Genomic DNA, 18914 nt, shown 5'->3' with positions numbered 1-18914 from the left:
AAATCACCAACAATGTGTTGTAAGAAACTGAATGAATATACTCCCCCTAGAGCTTGTTTGCCTCTAAGAAAGTCATATGCTGTGTCATGGTTTTAAAGAGACGAGACCCAAGGAGCAGGCTCACAGAGTCTTATTTACACCAGGATTAAGATGAATAGAGGACAGGTGGTTACCCTAACGATTGCTAAGAAGTGTTCAAGGAGAGTCTGCGAAGACGGAGAGAGGTAGTTAACAAATGACAGTGAAGAGGAAGGCTGCAATTGCTCAATCAATTTAAACTTTGAGTCCTTAATTGTCAGTGAAGTGTGTTGAAGCATGAGAGTGATAGCTAGTGAGCAGGCTGGGGCTCAGAGGTGAAAGAAAGAGATTCGGTTCCAGGTAAGTCTTTGTGTGTACTTAAATACACCTTACCGATGAACGCAATGAGTCACAGGTGTGAGAGAGCAGACCAAGGATTAGGCAGCTCTGCCTGTGGATGGAGGCTCAGGTAATCTGCCCACCTCTCTCTAAGAAAAGTGTGTGTGTGTGTGTGTGTGAGAGAGAGAGAACAAGGGAGGGGAAAATTAAACAGACAAAGATTTCCCAGATCTGCCCCAAATCCTAACACTATGTTAATTGAAGAGCAAATAAATGCATTGTACTCTCTGCTCTAAGTGATTTTTGGAATGCCAGATTTAACAGTAAGCTACTTTCAGGGTCGCTTTGCATATTTGATTTTATTTGAATTGATAATTATTTACCATAATTCCTACTGTGAAAACTGAATGTTTTTTTTTTAACATCTGCAGTTTTTCATAGTTTTTACTTTATCCTGCCCGGCAACTGGCTTGGTCCATGGTGTTTTTTTTTAAATGCAGTTAAAAGGGCCTGATGTAAGCAACTTGACCTTTTACCGATATCTCCAGAAGCAACAATTGTAGTAGCTTTGTTTTTCCTAAATCCATAACATGGTGTTTTTGTTTAGTGACTAACTTCTATTTCCAAAAGTATCCTAAAATGTATTGCAGACTCAAATCTATTATGACTATCTGATTCAACCTAATAAGCCCAGAGCTAAATTGTTCTAATATCAGAAGCTATTTTGTGAAATGAAGGCAATCAGAAGCTCACAGAGGACCTCTCCTGCAAGATGTAACATTTCATCTGAAAAGCCCTCAGTGAAAGCAAGTGATATCTAGCACTCAAAAACAACTGGAGAGAGGATATCTTTAAGTAAATTGTGTGAATATTCTTATTTGCTGCTGACAAGCTTGACAGGTTTTCTGATAAAGCTGTTATTTAGGAGGTGATTGGAACTGGAAGAGTCAGTGAGTAGGAAAAAGCATTACTGTTCCCAGAAAGAGGAAATGAGGAAAAGAGAGGCTTAGTAAGAGGTGGTGGAGGAGAGGAGGAATCTGATGAAATTCACTGCACTTCAACATTTGTCTTCAAGGAGTGGAGAAGGAAAAGATACATGTACTGTAAAAACTATAATGGAGACTCAATTTGGGAGAGTTGGAGTGAGCAAAGATGGAAAGGAGTAAACAGAGTGAGTGGGAAATGGGGAAAAATGCAGAAAGTTACCAAGTGAGAAGTTAGAGTAAGCGAACTGAAAGGCAGAGAAAATGTGGGAGGAAAATCAATGTGAGCAAAATAAACTGGAAAGGAGTTTATTTATTTGTAAGGAAGAAGTCACAATCACGGGGAAGAGATAATGCAGGAGAAATTAATAGACTTATAAAAGAACATAGGGATTATAAAGACATAAATAGGGAGGAAATGTTGAAAAAAGAAGGAGGCAGGTGGCAGTCATGAGTGAAGGAAACAAAAACTCTTTGATGGGGCAGTAAGGCAGAAAAGCTCTATAAATGTCAGTCCATGGTCATGTCCAAAATGGCAAGGGCAGTATAAAAGACAGGATGAAGCAAAGGAAGTAAAGAGGATAGGGCAGTTTCAGATAATACAGTAAATGAAAAGAAATTTGTAAGAACGAAGGAAGCGAGGGGCAGTGGTGAAGGTAGTGATTCATAAAATGAGGATGACGATGTCAAAAAAGAAAAGAAATAAAGAGGTTGAACAATTTAAGCGCAACAGAAATGAAAGAAGGAGGAGGAAAAGAAGGAAAGGGCATAGGAGAAAAGCAAGCACATGCTAGCTGGAAAGGTAGCCAGCATATATTTTCAGGCAGATATGGTCTGCACACCTGAAAAAAAAAACAGAGAGATTAAAAAAATGAAAATAATTTAAGACCATATAAAAAAGAAGAGGAAAAGCCAGAGAAGCAGAAAAGCAACACAAAGTTAATGAGACATAAAGTGCTGAAGACAAAGGGGTTGAATATATAAGCTGAAAATCATATAGGCACTGAGTAAAGAATGAGAGATAAATGGGAATTATTCAGTTTTTAAAATGCATGAAACAAAAGACAACGTTTAGGAAAGAGAAACTACAGAGCAGTAAACACACACATCAGCGGCTCTCCACTTTTGTGTGATGAGATGTATTAGTTTTCAGTTTTTTTATGGTTAAGAGTCCCCCCTGTTTAAAGCCCAAGGACTCATAGTGTCTCTTACAGTTATATAACATTCATCCCCGTCTGAACAAATGAATCATAGGCTAAGTCAAAAAATTAGAAAAAAGATGGTGAAGACAGGAGACAAAAGTGAGTGTCACCTCTGTCAAAAAATATGCTAAAGAGGGGAACTTAAAGTTACAAGCCTTCTCTTGTTGAATTTGTTTTGTTCACTTTTCAGGGTCCATCCTCTTCTTTTTTTTTTTTTTTTTTTTTTTTTTTTGAAGAGAAACAAGTGCTTTGGCAACATCTGTGTTGGAGCTTATTAGATTCTACATCACGCTGCTGACAGTCGATCTCTCGCAGTTCTTTGTGGAGCAGAAAACCTCTGCTGCTTTACTTATTTTGGTCTGGTGTTGTGGATACTGCAGCTAATGCATGATTTAACTGCTGTATAACTTTAGTAAGATCATCTCATCAGCTGAGAATTGTACTACTTACACACCGTATACTTAAGCATTGGTTCAGTCTTTATGTCATCTAGATCCTGATAAACATTTTGAAGAGTTTGAACAGCTTAACATTGTACTTTGGCTTTGCTTATATTAGCTGCAGTTGTCCTGTTCTTCAGATAAGTGCTTTTCATTTACCGCACGACATCTTACTGCTTGACATCCAAATATATTCAACATTTAACCTAATCTGAACCTCACTCTGCCACAGTACCCTCCCTGTGGGCATCTGTTCATCATCTACTATTTGTCTCTTTCTGCCGACTTATCTTAATGTCAGACACACTGTGTCATCGCACAGAGTGGTAAAAGGAGCAGGGCCAAGCAGCCAAAACTGGAGACAGTGTCACATTTTCACCTGCAGTGATGATGAGCTGGCCATGGCCAGGACTATTCATAATTACTCATTCTGTCTGACACTGGGATGACACAGCCAGACACTGTTTGGGCTCATCTGAAAAGATCTTACTTATTACAGTTACATCACAGTCAGCTAAGTTTAGCTTACTTGCAGATTAGAAAAGGCACAAAGGCTTTTTATTTTTGTGTAAAGTTATTGTTTGTGGGCTATTCTGCACCCTTTGTTGTCATAAACATATAAAATAAGCAGATTCTGGAGATAAGCCAATGGAACAACAGTAGTTACCTTACAAGGGAAAAAGATCAGGATCAGCATCTAACTGATGCTATTTTAAAGTGTATCTAAAAATGCCCAGAATATTAAAACATAAACTTTCTCGCTGTTTTTCTTTTCTTTCTTTTTTATCTTAAAACATTATGTACCAATTTTCTGGCATCTGGTAGTTGATAGTTTCATATTTAGCAGGCAAATAAAATACCTGTGGTGTCATTTTTGTGAATATTTTAACTCAGGGAATGTGTCTGTCATTATTTTCAAATGACACAGAAAGAAGATCCAAAATGTACATATTCTATACTCCACACTTGTGCAAAGGAGTTAATTGTGAGCTTTAGCAGAGAATACATCGATATCATTATAGTGAGTAATGCAGCATCAAGTAGAACACAAACAGCACGGCTCGAGCGAGCAGCCTAAATGCCCTGCAGTCATGCAAAGTTAGACCAGTTAGACAGGAAAAAACGAGAAAGAGAGAGAGATGTGCTCTTTTTAATGATTGCCATTCAATTATTAATTTAACCAGAATTTTGCACTTATTACACTTGTTGAATAATGTAAGCTGATGAATTATTTACTATGAGATAAAAATGGCTCGTGTTATAATTGCTGGCTCACAATTAGCTGACAGTCAGAGAGGACTGCAACAAGAGAAAGAAATTAACTTTAGAATGAACTTAACCCCTTCAAATTCTAAGGATGTTTAAACATACTGTCACTTGGGCTAATATCCTTTCATGTCTTGCTGTTGCAAGCATAATTATTTTGTGAAGTCGGTGGCTGTTTAGGATAAAATAAGCGCGGCAGTGTGTGTAAAATCTTTAATTAGCCCCACCATTAAAGCTTGTGATCTCATATTCTAAATGCAACACATTTCATTAGCTAATTAATGCTACCATACACCAGACCATCTTTGATTATGGGTGCTCTTGTGCAAATTTTCTCCTCACAACAATCGCCTCCGTAGGTAATTTGTGCAACCTGTTTTTACAACGTATAGTCAGATTTCAAATTAAGAGGCTTTAGTAGCAATAAGTCCATGAAAACGTTTGCTGGTGTTTTTCAGTAAAGCTAATTGTGTAATTATAAAACTGTCACTGTGCTGTTTAAATGTGTTCATGGCTGTAGAGAAACATTGTGCTTAAAAATGGCAGTTATTGTATGAAGCAACATTTATTTGGGCAACTCAGTCTCAGGCTTTTTCAGCGGTTTTGTTGGAGTGGCCAGAACAGATTTTAAATGTGGACACTCTACTGTATATATCGTTTCAGTCAGTAGGAACAAACAACAAACGTGGTCACAAAAAATGGTTCCAACGTCAGATTACATGCATAATACCGTTTTAAAATCCAACAGCAAAAAAGCAGCAATGGTGAGGGGAAAAAAGCATACAAACCCTATCAACACACAGCAACCAGAGATATTTTTAATCTGGTCACGGTGAAACCGGATCAATACTAAACACAGAATTCACATCATGTTTCTCTATCCATCCAGAATGAGTCATGCCGCATACACCAACGGTCTTTTCAAGCATCCTGTTCATAGAACATGGACTGAATCCAACACTTAATAGCCGCTGCGCTACAGGAGAGGATGTTTTACAGCAGTCATAATTTCCCTTAAGTAGAAACGCTTTCTACATCCAGTCCGAGTGCTTTGTCCTCTGCAGACATACTTCTTCTTAGCACAATCCTTTCAGATAAAATATGATCTTTTTCTCCAGTAACAGCATCTATTTTGAACTCTCTGAAAGTGGCAATAGGCTTTCAAAGATGAGGATGTAAATTAAGAATTTTTGGAGAAGCTTTCTATCTTCATAACATTACAGTTTGTAATTCTGTGTATTCAAAACCAAACACTTCTACCTGCAGCTCGAATAATGGACTTATCAAGCTCGTATTTCAATAATAACATTGAAATAAACAGTTATAAATGGAGGTTGATTGGCAAATATAAATTGGCCATGTTTGATTGACTCTCCAGCCCCTCACAAGCACATCTAAATGCATGGGTGCAATCCCAAGCCCAATTTTAATGCACAAGTGTTTTGCTGGAGAGCAATTCTTACCACCTTTTTCCATTTTAGGATGCTTCCATTTAAATTTGTATTTGTATGAAGTGAAAACTTTATAATTGTTTCTTTTATAATCTATTGCTTTACTGCCTCAGTCAATCTAAGATGCTTTGTTTCTGTTAAGTTTTACATTATACATTATAGCCAAATCAGCAAATCAGGATCTATCTCAACCATAGCAGACAGATTAATAGATATATGATAAACTTGGGTCTTGGGAAAAACCTGGACAACAATTCCTTTTTTTCCTGATTAAGTGTCAGATATGGATAGTTGTTTCTCATCCATAGTCAGATCTAGTGTAAAATGTAAACCTAAATTAATTTTTGTACCCTAAATGTATCCGTGATTGGATGTGGCTCTTTGTTTGGTCACATCTGCACTATCTTCAACACAAGCATTTATCTAATACTGCAGTTTTCTTTATTTCAAAACAAAGGTGCAACCCTCAGGGCTAAAATATAAAGGTAATGTGGGAGTGTGAAAAACATTCCTTATGTGGCCACTTGAGAGTTAGCTAGAATCACCAGTGTCAAAATGCAGGGCTTTGTGGATAAAGAAACTCCCCATGAATTACTTTGATGAACACAAAACTCACCGTATGGTACTGGCTCCAAACCCAGAGGGCTAGAATACCAAATCTGAGAATTCAAAATGGTTGTCAACAAATTACTGGGTGATTCTTGCATGGTAACTTCATGCAAATTGGCAGAACAAAGGAGTTCCTAAGTAGAGCCTATTTAAAAATCTCACACATGGCATGATTATGCACAAATTATTCCCATTGTTGTTGCCAATTGTTCTGTGATTTCAGGTAATATCGAAGCAGTGGGAGCTGTGCGGCATATTGTATCTCTTTGTAACAGGTTTAACCAAACTGTCAGCATCTTCACTTATTAGATAAGAATGAACTAATGCCTCACATGAAAAATTCTGTCCTCTCTGCAAGAGCAGAATGATCCTCAATAGCTTGTAATGTCAGCATGAAACTGACAGAAACACCCCTTAAGTGTTGCCACTGGGCAAACTTTATGGGAATGCTCCACTTGTGATGTCACGTTTCATGAAATCCCTTCCTCACGCCATTTTCTCTCCTCTGCAGCTTGACCAATTTTAACCCTCAAGCGATTCCACAACACTCACAACTCATTGTATTATATCTATTTTTAATTAAAGCACCTTGGGACAACAGTTGTTGTGATTTGGCGCTTTATAAATTGAATTGAATTGAATTGAATTAGGTTTATATTAGCCACACATATCCATCCATTCATCACGCTTGTCCTATTCAGGGTCGTGGGGTTGCTGGAGCTTGTGCCAGATGCTACAGGGCGAGAGGCAGGGCACAACTTGCATAAGTTGCCACTCTATCTCAGTGCTAACACAAAGAGAGACAAACAACCATTCACGCACACAACTGCAGAAAACAATTACCAGTTAACCTGACATGCATATCTTTGAATTATGAGAGGAAGCTGGAGTAACCGAACCTACAAAAATATAGGGACACATGCAGGGAAAGGCATGGGAAAGGGAAAGGCCCAGCAGAGGCGCATACATACACACATGCATATCTATGTACGTACATATGCATTATCAGAGTTTCTGTTTTCTCCTGATTTTCTTTAATTTGAGTCCTTTCTGCATCAAGCCTTTAATTGAGCTTTTCCAATGAAACAGGTGGAAGGTCAGTGCTATGCTTATGGGCACAAGTGCCCCTAAACATAAGAAAATGTTTTCTAAATATGTTTGCCCTGCTCAGTAAACAGTGTAATGAGTAAACTGTGGCCTGCAGTGGAATCCATGCAGACTGAGAAGAGTTAGCAGGCAGATAAAAGTGGAACCATGTGGAGCTGAGGGCACTGCAGATGAACATTAAAGTTACTTTGAACTCCTGTAACTTTAATTCTCATTGACATGGAGCAATGTAGCTGTGAGCCACACCATGTACACTACAATTAAGATCAGTGAACCACATCCACCATAAAATAATCCTGTTACGCTGTCTCTGTCCATCTGTCTGTTAGCCTGGCTGGAAGCGCTTGTTTCCCCTACTGAGGGTCAGGGACAGTGAAGGGTCATGGACCGCCAGCAACATTTTCAGACATCAGATCCCAGGATTGTGTTCTTACGAAGAAGAAAGACTATATAAATATACTGGGAATGATTCGCTTGTTTAATAATGGTGAAAAAATGCACATGTTGGCTGAATAACCTCGCTGTGCTTAAAAAAAATCATTCCTATTTATTTGGCAGTGGATACCACATCATAGTGTTATTCAGCATACATTTCCCCTTGTATCTGGTTTATGACAATCTAAAAAGAACAGAAGTCTTCAAACAAACTGGATTAGGAGGACGCATGCGTGAGCTAGTGAAGGCTGAGGGTTCGAGCTCTGCAGCACCCCTGGGTGGATCTCCAAAGTCATGTAGGTCTAAAAAATCATATAAAAGTTTTGATTTTTAGATTTTATGAAAGTTTAGGTTATTTTCGTATTCTATGACATTATTATTTTTTTATTTTAGAGAAATCTAAGCTTTGGTTGCTGAGATTTAGTCACATTCTTGATGATAGTGTAGTCACTTTTGAGAGACATGCAAGCATGCAGGAAAATTGTGCGTGAGTGGTAGAAGTCTCAATGATTCCACCAAAAATATGACTATGCTGTTGATTCTGATGATTCAGAATCAAAAGCTGGGAGTCTGCACTTTCAATTTTATCCCTCAACAAAGAAGAAGTGGGGCGCCAGCTGCTAATTTTAGCCTTCATTTGCCTCCTTTTTAGCTTGCAGATCCATGCTTGCACACTATATCTTGAATCAAACACATTCTACTTACTACTGTAGGACTGCAAGATACGTAAAAACCTTTTTTTTAATCCTTTTGGTACATTTAGGACTGTGTCTCTTCTACTTATTAACTTAAACCACTAAAAGAGAAGCTAACAGTAGGTTAGCAGCTAATGTCAGCTTGGCTAATAATACTCGCAGTAGTTGTGAAAATTAGGGTTGCATAAAAGTAAGGTTGTCTTGAAATAAGCTGCCCATTATTATTGTAAATATGGATAGAGAACTAGATATAGTTAGTTATACTTCAAAATAAGATATGTGGCTAATGATATTTAGAGTATTTGCCTCCAAATTAAGCACTTTACTTTCAACAATTTAGCTTAGGGTGTTGGAGATGTGGTGTACTCAGAATATAGCTATACGACCCCCTGTGAATTTTGTAGTGATAATGATAGACATTAAATATTTCAATATGTTATTTTGGACAGAAATGGAAAAAGATTAATTATTTTAATTTATACATAAATTACAATAGTGCATGTTGTTGTTTATTTTTGATAGGACAGTTTGTAAAAGTGAAATTGTTGCTCAAAGAACTTCCAGTTATCATGCTGGCTTTAACATTGTTTTTCTTATAAAACTTTATTTTGAAAAACTTTAAACATTTTCAGTATGCAAGGCTTGCTACTTTCTGCAGGAGAGGCTGGATCTTTGGATGGTTAGAGGTCAATCAGTGATGAAGGCAGCACAGGATGATGGTCGACAAGCGGGAGAATATGGATGGTATCTTATTTTTTTACTGGATATTTTAAACATGTGTTCCATGACAGCTTTTTTTCCCACCTGACATATTTTACCATATTATTCTTTTAAACTTCATTAGCATTTTCATGCCAGATTCTGATGCTTGTTTTAATCACTTATCATTACCATGGTTTTAAATTCATGTTTGTTTTTTGTTTTTTATTTTTTAGAAACTTTCCTTGTAATCATCACTAATCTTTGAGCCCAGGGAATGATTTTTATTAAGTGGCAGGTCATTTCAAACACAGCATTTCTGTTCTCAGCTCAACAAACATCAGCAAACACACAGCCTATGTCTACAATTTGTCGCACAGTGTGTTGCTAGCTTAAAGGTCCAGCTGCTGTTTTTCACAGGGAGAGAAAATAAAAAACAGCTAACTTCACTCAGAGATGGAGAAAGAAGGAGGAAGAAGACAGGTTGTATTAAAAGGTGAGAACGGCTCAGTGGTGTTTGATAAACTGGAAATTTAAAGCTTATATGTAAGTCCTCATGTTTTTAAATGAGATATTGGGTCTTTACATGTGACATTACATTTTTTTCATACTGTGAGACATGCTGCAAAATCAATCAATCTGGACAACTTACAAACATCTGCTTAAATCTAATTTAACTAAGCAGTGTAAATCCAGAAATTAGTAAATTGTGTGTGCATATTTGAAATCTATTTGCCATTAAAAGAACATATGCAGTGCTCATAATGCTGTTTACAAAGAGGAACAATAGTATAAGCTTCTACCTGAATATCTCTTCCATCTCAGCTGGGTTTCTCTCTTTCTGTGTTTCAATTTTCTTCTCATTCCCCGGTTTGCTTTGTTCTACATAAATGACAAGTGTTGTAATTATAGTCACATTTTGTATCTATCTACACTTTCACAGAGGAGCTCTGACAGCCGAGCAGAACTTTGACACCCTTGGCGCTAATGCTTCACAGCCTATCATTAAAACAGACACTGGGGTGGGGACAAGGCAAGTGAGAGCACGTGTCATGTAACTTCTGACATTGCGGTTTTGAATTTGGCTTGTAGTGATATATTCCCATTACAAAACTATATTTGCACAGGGAAAGTCAGCGTCTGTGTGTTACTGGCACAGGGGGTGCTTCAGGCGGGGTTTTAACAGCAACAGTTTTATCAACCTTTGAAATTAGCACTGACAATGGGACAACTGCTGAGGGACGTTTCTGCTCCCTACTTAAACTGAGCTTTATGTTTAACTTTGATTGGCTTAAGTTGGACTGATTGACAAAGTTCATCCCTGAAACAGACATTGAAAAACAAGACTACATAGTGAAATTAATTGCTGAATTGGTGCTTTTGATTATAGCACTTAAGCTTCTTCAAAGTTTCAGGCTACAAAAACTAGATTGTTACTCAGCATATATATGTAATGTTTAAGAGGTCTACTTTATCTTTTGCTCTGGATTTCTTAGTGGCCAAGGCCTTACACTATGAAACAAGCTTACATAGCAAGGGTATCTTTCAATTATCTGCATTCAGTGAGCCTACCATCAGCAGTCAGGGTCACACCAAGCTGGTTATCAATTAAATTATCCCAGGGCTTCCTCCACACATTCACATGCAAGGAGTTGTGTTAGCATGAGAGATGGGCACTACTGTAATCCGATTACTTTTTTTGCAATAGTAATCCCTTACTTTACTCGTTACTTGAAAAAAATAATTTGATTACTGTTGCTTTCCCACAAGCACGCTGTGCTACTGCATTTCTAAACCATTATTTTGTTTGTTAGTCTCATGACAATGATGTAAGTGCGTGTGACGTCCATTGCAGCAACAGACGTGTGTAGATCAACAATGGATCATATGGATAATATGGAGTGCAACCATGCAGAGTTTGATTCTCTAAAAAGTTACAAAAACATTAGCGTCCGCTGTACTCAGCATGGGAGGAAAACTTCTTTCTACAGCAAAAAATGTAACTTCAAATCTGAGCAAGCATCTAGCAAACTGGCACGGCAATGTGAAATTCACTGACATGACTGCTGCGGCACCGGGCAAACCTCCACTTGCCCCACTCCTGTTAAACAGGTGAAAATAGATTTAAGAGCAACAAGACTCAGTGCAGCTGAGTGTTTGATTTTATTTATTTTTTGCTGTGTTTTACTTGCATCAATCTGAAAGAGCGAGATAAACACAAAAAATTATTTTATTGAATATGCTGGAATATGCAGAAAATAGGTTTAAATGTTAAACAAATTTCTTCTTCCATATAATTTAATTTTTGCTAGATGCAATGTGCATAAAGTTAAAAGATTAAAACTAATAAAACAATTTTTAAAAAAAGACTTTTTCATTTGATTACATTTTATATGATGGATTATGCAGAAAAAATAGAATTGGGCTGAAAGCTCTATTGCTCTATTAGGTATTCAAGTTGTGTATCATGTTTTTAAAAAGTTACTAAGTAATAAAGTATCTAATTAAGTAATCAGTAAAGTAACAGGATTCGTTTTTTGGATAAGTAATCATTAATTAGTAACTAATTACTTTTTTTCATGTAACTTGACCAATACTGGTTAGCATCATCTGATTAATTACATTTTTTGATGTCAACTGGCAGCAGAGTGTCTAATTTTACAAAGGCAGGTAAAAAACATAATATGAAGATATAAAGACTGTAAGCAACACATCTGCAAAGCAGCAGTGTGATTGTAGTTTAGTATTAGAGAGATCTGAGGGCTCTTCCAGGAATGGTGACACTACTCTTTGGGGAATTGATTGGCCAGCAGGGAGTGATTTCATACCAGCTGATCTCTAATCTGGAACATAGCTTGCTCCAGAGCTACAAAGCCTACAGCATAAAACATTATGGCAATATGGTGCCTTTATAGGACAAGGAGGGAACCACCTTTAACCCTAAAGTTGCCTGAATAAAGTGGAGTCCTACTTTGTAGCACTGGTGTTCAACATATAGAAATAATCTCTCAAGACAATAATCAGAACACAGGAAAATAATCTTTCATATGTTGGGTTTGTCTTGTTCAACAAATCAAAGAAAAGATCAGAGCCTTGTGAGTGGGAAGATGTTCGTCATATGCATTCTATTCTGAAATCTTTTTCTTTTTTTGTGGATGGCAAAGTGGCAGTCTGCTTCACAATGGTGTCTGATTGGGAAACGATGGTAAATGATTTAACAATCATCTTATACAACCTGTTATAGATTAAAGATAGAGGATTAAACCAGTTGTACTGATGAGAGCAGGCACTCTCATGTACCTTTAATATCATTAATTACAAATATTATTATTGTTTTGCATGATGCAATGCAGCATAATCATTATTGTATTTAATAACGCTTAAAGTTACTACTAAGGAAGCTTAGGCCTCTTTTAGGGGTGCTAAGATTCCTTTGACTTCTCCAAAATGTCAATACTGTCTCTTGATTTTCAAACCACACTGTTACATATTGCCTTTCTACTGGATTCACTGTCTTTCTGCACTGATTTTTGAATTAAAGCTGTTGCTTTGCATAACCTTCTCTAAACTCCTCTCACAGGTACTGAACTCTGACTGTGTTGTCAAGGAAACATCCTGAAATGCATTTGTACCAACTAAAGCTTTTTGTTCACCCAAACCCATAATTCAGATAGACAGTGAAATCGGCTTTCAAAGTGGTCTCCAACTGGGGCTGTAGTCCCTGTATAAAGACTGAAAAACATGCTTTCATCTCTCATTTTTAAGGGTGGATGTAACTACAGCCACAACTGAATAAACTCAACGAAACATATATTTTACTTTAATCCCATATAGACCTACACATATATATTGAAAGTCATGCCTCATCAGTCTCTTGATGAGGAACACAGTCTTCTATAACCTTTTAAGAGACACAAACACAAAAATGATGTTTCGTCATCGGTCCAGGGAATCAGTTTTGGATGTTCTTGTCTAGCTGAGGGCAAATGATGTCATAATGCTGAAACTGTGCCCAGCAGCTCATTCACTTAACTAAGCAAATATCCACACATGTAAGCACACACACAGATATGCAGCCATCATCATTAGTCATTTATGGTTTAAGCCATTTTAACCAACAGGACAGTAAACAGTGAACTGCAGGAGAGGAGGCCATCATGCCATCTGCTGACGCTTTATGGATGCCATAAAACATCTTGAATTAACACTGAGGTGATAAAGATTCTTGGTTCCCTTACAAACACACACATGCACACACACACACACACACACGCACACGCGCGCACACACACTAACAAAAAGCCCAAACAGCTTTTCTCATTCCTTATTATTTTCAAATGGAACTAATTTGACCTTTGAGCAATTTTGGGCACAGCCACGGTTCAGTGCAGCATGATAATGGCAAGCTGTCCTTTACTTTCATCTAACACACGGAGACACACACACACACACACACATACACTTAAATAGTAAGCAATGTATACGAGACCTACAAATTCATGTTCACTACACCGTAATAATATCAAGATTTAGTGGACCACAACACATCGTGTTGCTCTATATATGCGCATGACGGGGTATGTGCTTGCCATATATGGGTAAATTTAGAAGAAGTGTAGAATTGCAAACCTTTAATGTCCTAATAAAATGCACATAATTTAACCCTCTCCTTTCTTTCCCCCCAAAGGTTTTCTAAATCTAAAAACATTTAGATACACATGCACTTGTATACATTCATTGCATTTGCATTTGAACATTTTGAAACCTTGTTCCTTTGATGGCATACACGATCTTTCCCCCTTGATTTTATGGCTCTTATGGCTCTCTGTAGCATGTCTGAGTTATCACGCAAACATCCAAACAATCAATGGGGACAGCGATTTATACAGTTTATCACTAAGAGGATCCACAGACACTCATACACACACAGATTGGCACAGAGACAAAGACAGAAGTATAGAAGTATATGCATGATAAAACTAATAAAATGTTAGAAATATTTTAGAAACATCTCTGTGGACATGCTGCTAGGACAAAAGAATATGAAAAAAAAAAATGACCTACCCACCCAAAAAAGGGCAGAAATAGGCTCGCTAACCAGTTAAAAATATACAAAAGATAACTAAATGGCAAAATTCTGAATTTACAGAGAGGCCAGTTTTTCCTCTTTTGATAGAGATCTGCTGCTTCCATCCAACTTTATCCCCTGAAGTCTAGTTCAGTCACAGAATTCCCGCTAATGAATATTTAGAGAACATGCTAATATCAAATATTCGAACTCCTGGTGAGTCTGCATTAACAAAGAGCTCTGAATAGGACTGTTTTCTATCACTTTGTTCTCTCTTTTGTGCCTTTCTCTTGTTTTGTATATATATCACTCTTGATTTTATATATTTCTCCAACAAGAAAGTCCTACTGTCTGAACCAATCCCAGCTATCATACTGTAGAAAATCTTGTAAGATAGCTAGTTGTATTGTTTACCTACCAGCTGTATTCACATCAGCACAACAGGACAACAGGAGTCTTTTATACATACTGTGTTGATTTAGAAAAATATGTGCAAGCTTAATGGTATGTACAGTATAATGAGCTTATTGTCAAATCTTAAATTAGATAATACAACTTATAATGACAACTTCAGTTTTCAGTATTTTTGTGGTTCACAGTAAGAATCAAATTTTAAAATTCCCTTCAAGAGCCCTCCAGTGAGCTGTGACAGTGTGACACAGCAACAGTATTCAAAACAGCAGCCAAATGGAAATCAGCAATCAAATCAAGAGCGTTTCTAATGTGTCATCATGTCCTGGGTTCAGTGCAACCTTTGAAGCCAGTACCTTTGCATGACAACTAACAAGCCCAGCTGCTTTTTGGAAGTACCAGTGCTCATAAATGGGTTCTGGCATTAAAAGGCAGCATGGTGATTGATGTGTTAAGATACTCGGTTCTGTATGGAAAACATCTGATTGCAGTTAACTACCACTAAGTAGCCTGACCTTTTTCCTTTTCATGCCATCGATCGAGCACATTGACTTTATGAATGATAAAAGCCACATTATGCATTGTACATTTACATGCATCACATGCAAAGGTTTCTTTGATAAAAGGCATTTTTAGCCCATCCAACTGAAGGACCATGTAGCGGATGTTTGTCATCCACCCCTTCATCCATCATTCAGAACACAGTACCGTTGGAATTTATTCAAACTTACATTGACTGCCACAGCTCTTTGCTCCATTCCAGCGATATGTTGCAAACTAACTAATGTAACGCTACACTTTGTACCATCATGTAACCTTTAGATAGCAAAAAAGTCAGTAAACCCTTTCCTCTCCTTTCTTTCTTACATCTGTCTCCATCTCTGAGTTATCTAAATTATCTCACATTATCTTCTCCCTCTGGGAAATAAAGCAGCTGTACCTTTTGCTAGCAGACACATTATGTGACACACTGTACAGAAATAATTTGTGTGTTTGATTATATTTATTGAGCTGTTACAGACTTATTTTAAATTACCTGCCACTTAAAAAACATTTCTCCCTTTATCCTTGCTCCTCTTCTGCAGCTCTGGCTGGATGTTGAAGTACTATATTCCAAAACTTGAGGACATTTGAACCATAAATGGTATTCCAGATAGTTCTGCCCATCTTTAACCTGAGTATAGCACAATTAATACACGGGTCATGTGTTTTTGCCTCTTTTATCTCTTTGTGTGCAATAAGCACCAACAATGGATACACCAATGGGATTGTCTTTTATTTGTTATTTTCCCCCAGTTTAGGTTGGCTTTGGTTTGGTGTTTGAAGAGCTACAGTGCCAGGAAATAACTCCCCTCAAATGTCTTAAATCAAAACTTGGAAGCTTGTTTTGAAAATGTAAGATTAGAAAGTAGTAGAGAGAACATTTGTGTTAACATTTAGGGAGTAAAGTAAAATAAAAGGAAAAATAAACATTCTACTTAAGAACTGCACTGAAGTATTTCTGCTATGTTACCTCTCAGTTCTGACGATCTTGTAATGGGTTTTTACCCCAAAAAGTCCAAGTCAAATCACATTAGTTTTTTTATGAGCAATAATTTGTGAACTGTGATGTATCATGATCTAGATGAACTACTAAATCACTGACATTCTGGATAGTGTGCAAAGAGAACACGTCACTGACAACTTATATAAGTTTCCATGATTGAAAGGGTGCATTGGAACTGTGTTGCAACAAGATAACTATGCAATTTAAGTACCTGTGCCTGGAAACTGTAGTTCAAGCTCCATGAAGTAGCTCACAGTCTTTGCTTCAGTTAATTATTTTCTCCATGTCATCTCTTTTGCTCTAGACTGTAATGCAGCAGCTTTTTCCTTGTTGGTGTTGTGACTGGTAGCATTTTCAGCTCTTTTCCCTTTGTGCACTTTATTGGTGTATAAAGCTAATTTTCCTCCATGGCAGACAGTACTTTCTATTCTATTCTATTCCCCTCTTTGTATACAGTAGCAGCAAATTCTTTCTGAATTGATAGATTCAGGGTCTGTTCATACTTAGCAGAAAGTGGCTTTGTGCTCAATCTCTGACTCACCTTAGAACTTGCCAGAAATGCCAGTTTTTTTAAATAATTTCCCTGCAGTTTCTCTTTTTTGTCCTTCTCTCACTGTCGCTTTCATAAACCTCAGGCACAGTTTCCGTTCTGTCTGAATAAATAGTCTTTTCATTTTCTCATTCGATCCTAATGTCTCACAGGTTATAAAAATGTGTGAAATTTTGACTTAAGGAAGAAGCTTTTGAGTTCTTTAGAAAAATGTCTGTCACATTGATGTGAACAATATTGATTCAGAAGATTTTTGTTCTTGTAGTTTGCTGCTTTTGTTAGGTAGCAGCATAGTGAGTAGTAAGTAAAGTTTATTTATATGGCAAATTTCACAGACATGTGTCACAAAGTGCTTTACAAGGTAAAAACACAATACAGTCATAAATACATCATATGAACATACTATAAGCAGTATGTTCATAAACAAAGCTTTTCACTGATCAAATGATTTTTAGAGCATATCTGCAGCTCAAGCACAGAAAAGCTTTCTGCTTAATCGATAACTAAAGGCAAAGAAGTGATGCCACCACCATACAGCAGTGTGCAAAATTCTTTAACTACTATTTCTTAATGCTGCCAAAGATCCTGAAATTCTTATATCATTTTAAAGTGGTCTTGTGGAATCTAGGTTTTCTCAAGGTCTTTCAAATTATTTCTTTGGACATTGGATTTTGCACTCTAGAGATTTCAGTTTGCTTGAAGGAGGAGGAGGAAAATTGTGGAGTGGTCTACAACGTCTGAGTGGTGGATATGAGCAAGAAAGAACATGTAAAATGCCACCAGGGCAGAATGACTCTGGTGATCATTTTGTCTCTTTGGGGTGATTTTTGTGTTAGAATAGGATTTGTGTTGTTGTGCAGAACTGTAGTGAAATGTTTATATAGTGGTAAATAGTAATTATTGATCATTTTTTTTAAGGACATTCTATTTGTATCAAGTCAACATGAAAGTAATGTAATGAGTAGTGTAACGAATGATGTTCTCCAATAAGTAATTGGCTAATTTACTGCATTACCTTTAAGAATAGTAATGAGAAATATACAATACAATGCAATACAGCTTTATTTATATAGCACATATAAAACCAAAAGGTACATCAAAGTGCTTTACATCAAAACAACAGGTTAAAACATAACAGATATAAGACCATAACAGAGTATAAATAAAGTAACATTAAGAAACGCTATGAAGACAAGCAATAGAGGTAAAAGACGAAATAAAACATCTGAGTGTAATTGGGAGATCAAATCACTGAGTATTCATACCTATAAGGTGGGGGAATTTATACAGTGTAACATCAATAAAAGGTAAATGACATAGGGATAAAATATAGGGAATATGCACTAATTAACCAAAAACGCTCGGTCAAACAGGTACGTTTTTAATCGTGATTTAAATGAAAGAATGGAATCAGAGGCGCGAATAGCAGCAGGAGGATTGTTATTAGGGGCTGCCAGGACAAAAGCACGGTCAATATGTAATACATTATTTGACGTAATGACTTCAACACCAATCTTTTTATTGTGCAGTGTGTCCTTAAAAAGTAGTGGACAAAACAAGCCTAAAAAACTATTTAGCAGAGGAACAGTATATAAATGTCACATCTTTAAGAAACAGAAAAGAAATCGAGCAAATGTCTTTCACAGGACCTGAAAGATGCATCTGACCCTTCAGCTGATCCATCTACAGGAAAGAAAGGCCAATGCATGCCAAATTGCAAAAGAACTGGACTGAAAATCAGTGGCAACAGGTGTTATGTAGTGATGAAACCAAATGTTTGGCTCAAATCATCATCAGCATGTAACAGCTGGCAGCCAACATTGAAAGAATAGCTTCGGAATGTTTTCGAGAAGCTTGGGCAACTATTCCCCAAGACTTTCTGGCTCCTTAGAACTGTACAAATTCAGTTTTTGTCATACATACTGAGAGCACAAACCTCTGCCTTTTCTTACCTTTTCTTCATTCTGTTTAAATGTATGTTATAAATTTTATAGATCAGTAAAAATCTGACAAGGATAGCATGGCAGATGTTTACTTTGGTTACACAAACATCATCTTGGAGTAGGTAATGGATAAGAGATAGCGATTGATGCAT

The 18914-nt window shown here is 37.0% G+C and overlaps 1 long non-coding RNA gene across 1 annotated transcript in view; it reads left to right on the top strand.

Annotated features, from left to right (window-relative positions):
* Window positions 1-241: 241 nt before the first annotated feature.
* The window catches only part of LOC143421692 (uncharacterized), a 125156-nt gene continuing 106483 nt past the window's right edge, over window positions 242-18914 (top strand). The window contains exon 1 of the long non-coding RNA XR_013101255.1: window positions 242-378. This is a non-coding gene — a long non-coding RNA (uncharacterized LOC143421692). The remainder of the gene's footprint in view (window positions 379-18914) is intronic.

The sequence above is a fragment of the Maylandia zebra genome, linkage group LG13 (assembly GCF_041146795.1).
Source record: "Maylandia zebra isolate NMK-2024a linkage group LG13, Mzebra_GT3a, whole genome shotgun sequence".
Taxonomy (NCBI): Eukaryota; Metazoa; Chordata; class Actinopteri; order Cichliformes; family Cichlidae; genus Maylandia; species Maylandia zebra.
The sequence above is the reverse complement of the archived record's forward strand: the minus strand, read 5'-3'. Positions and strand labels throughout refer to the sequence as shown.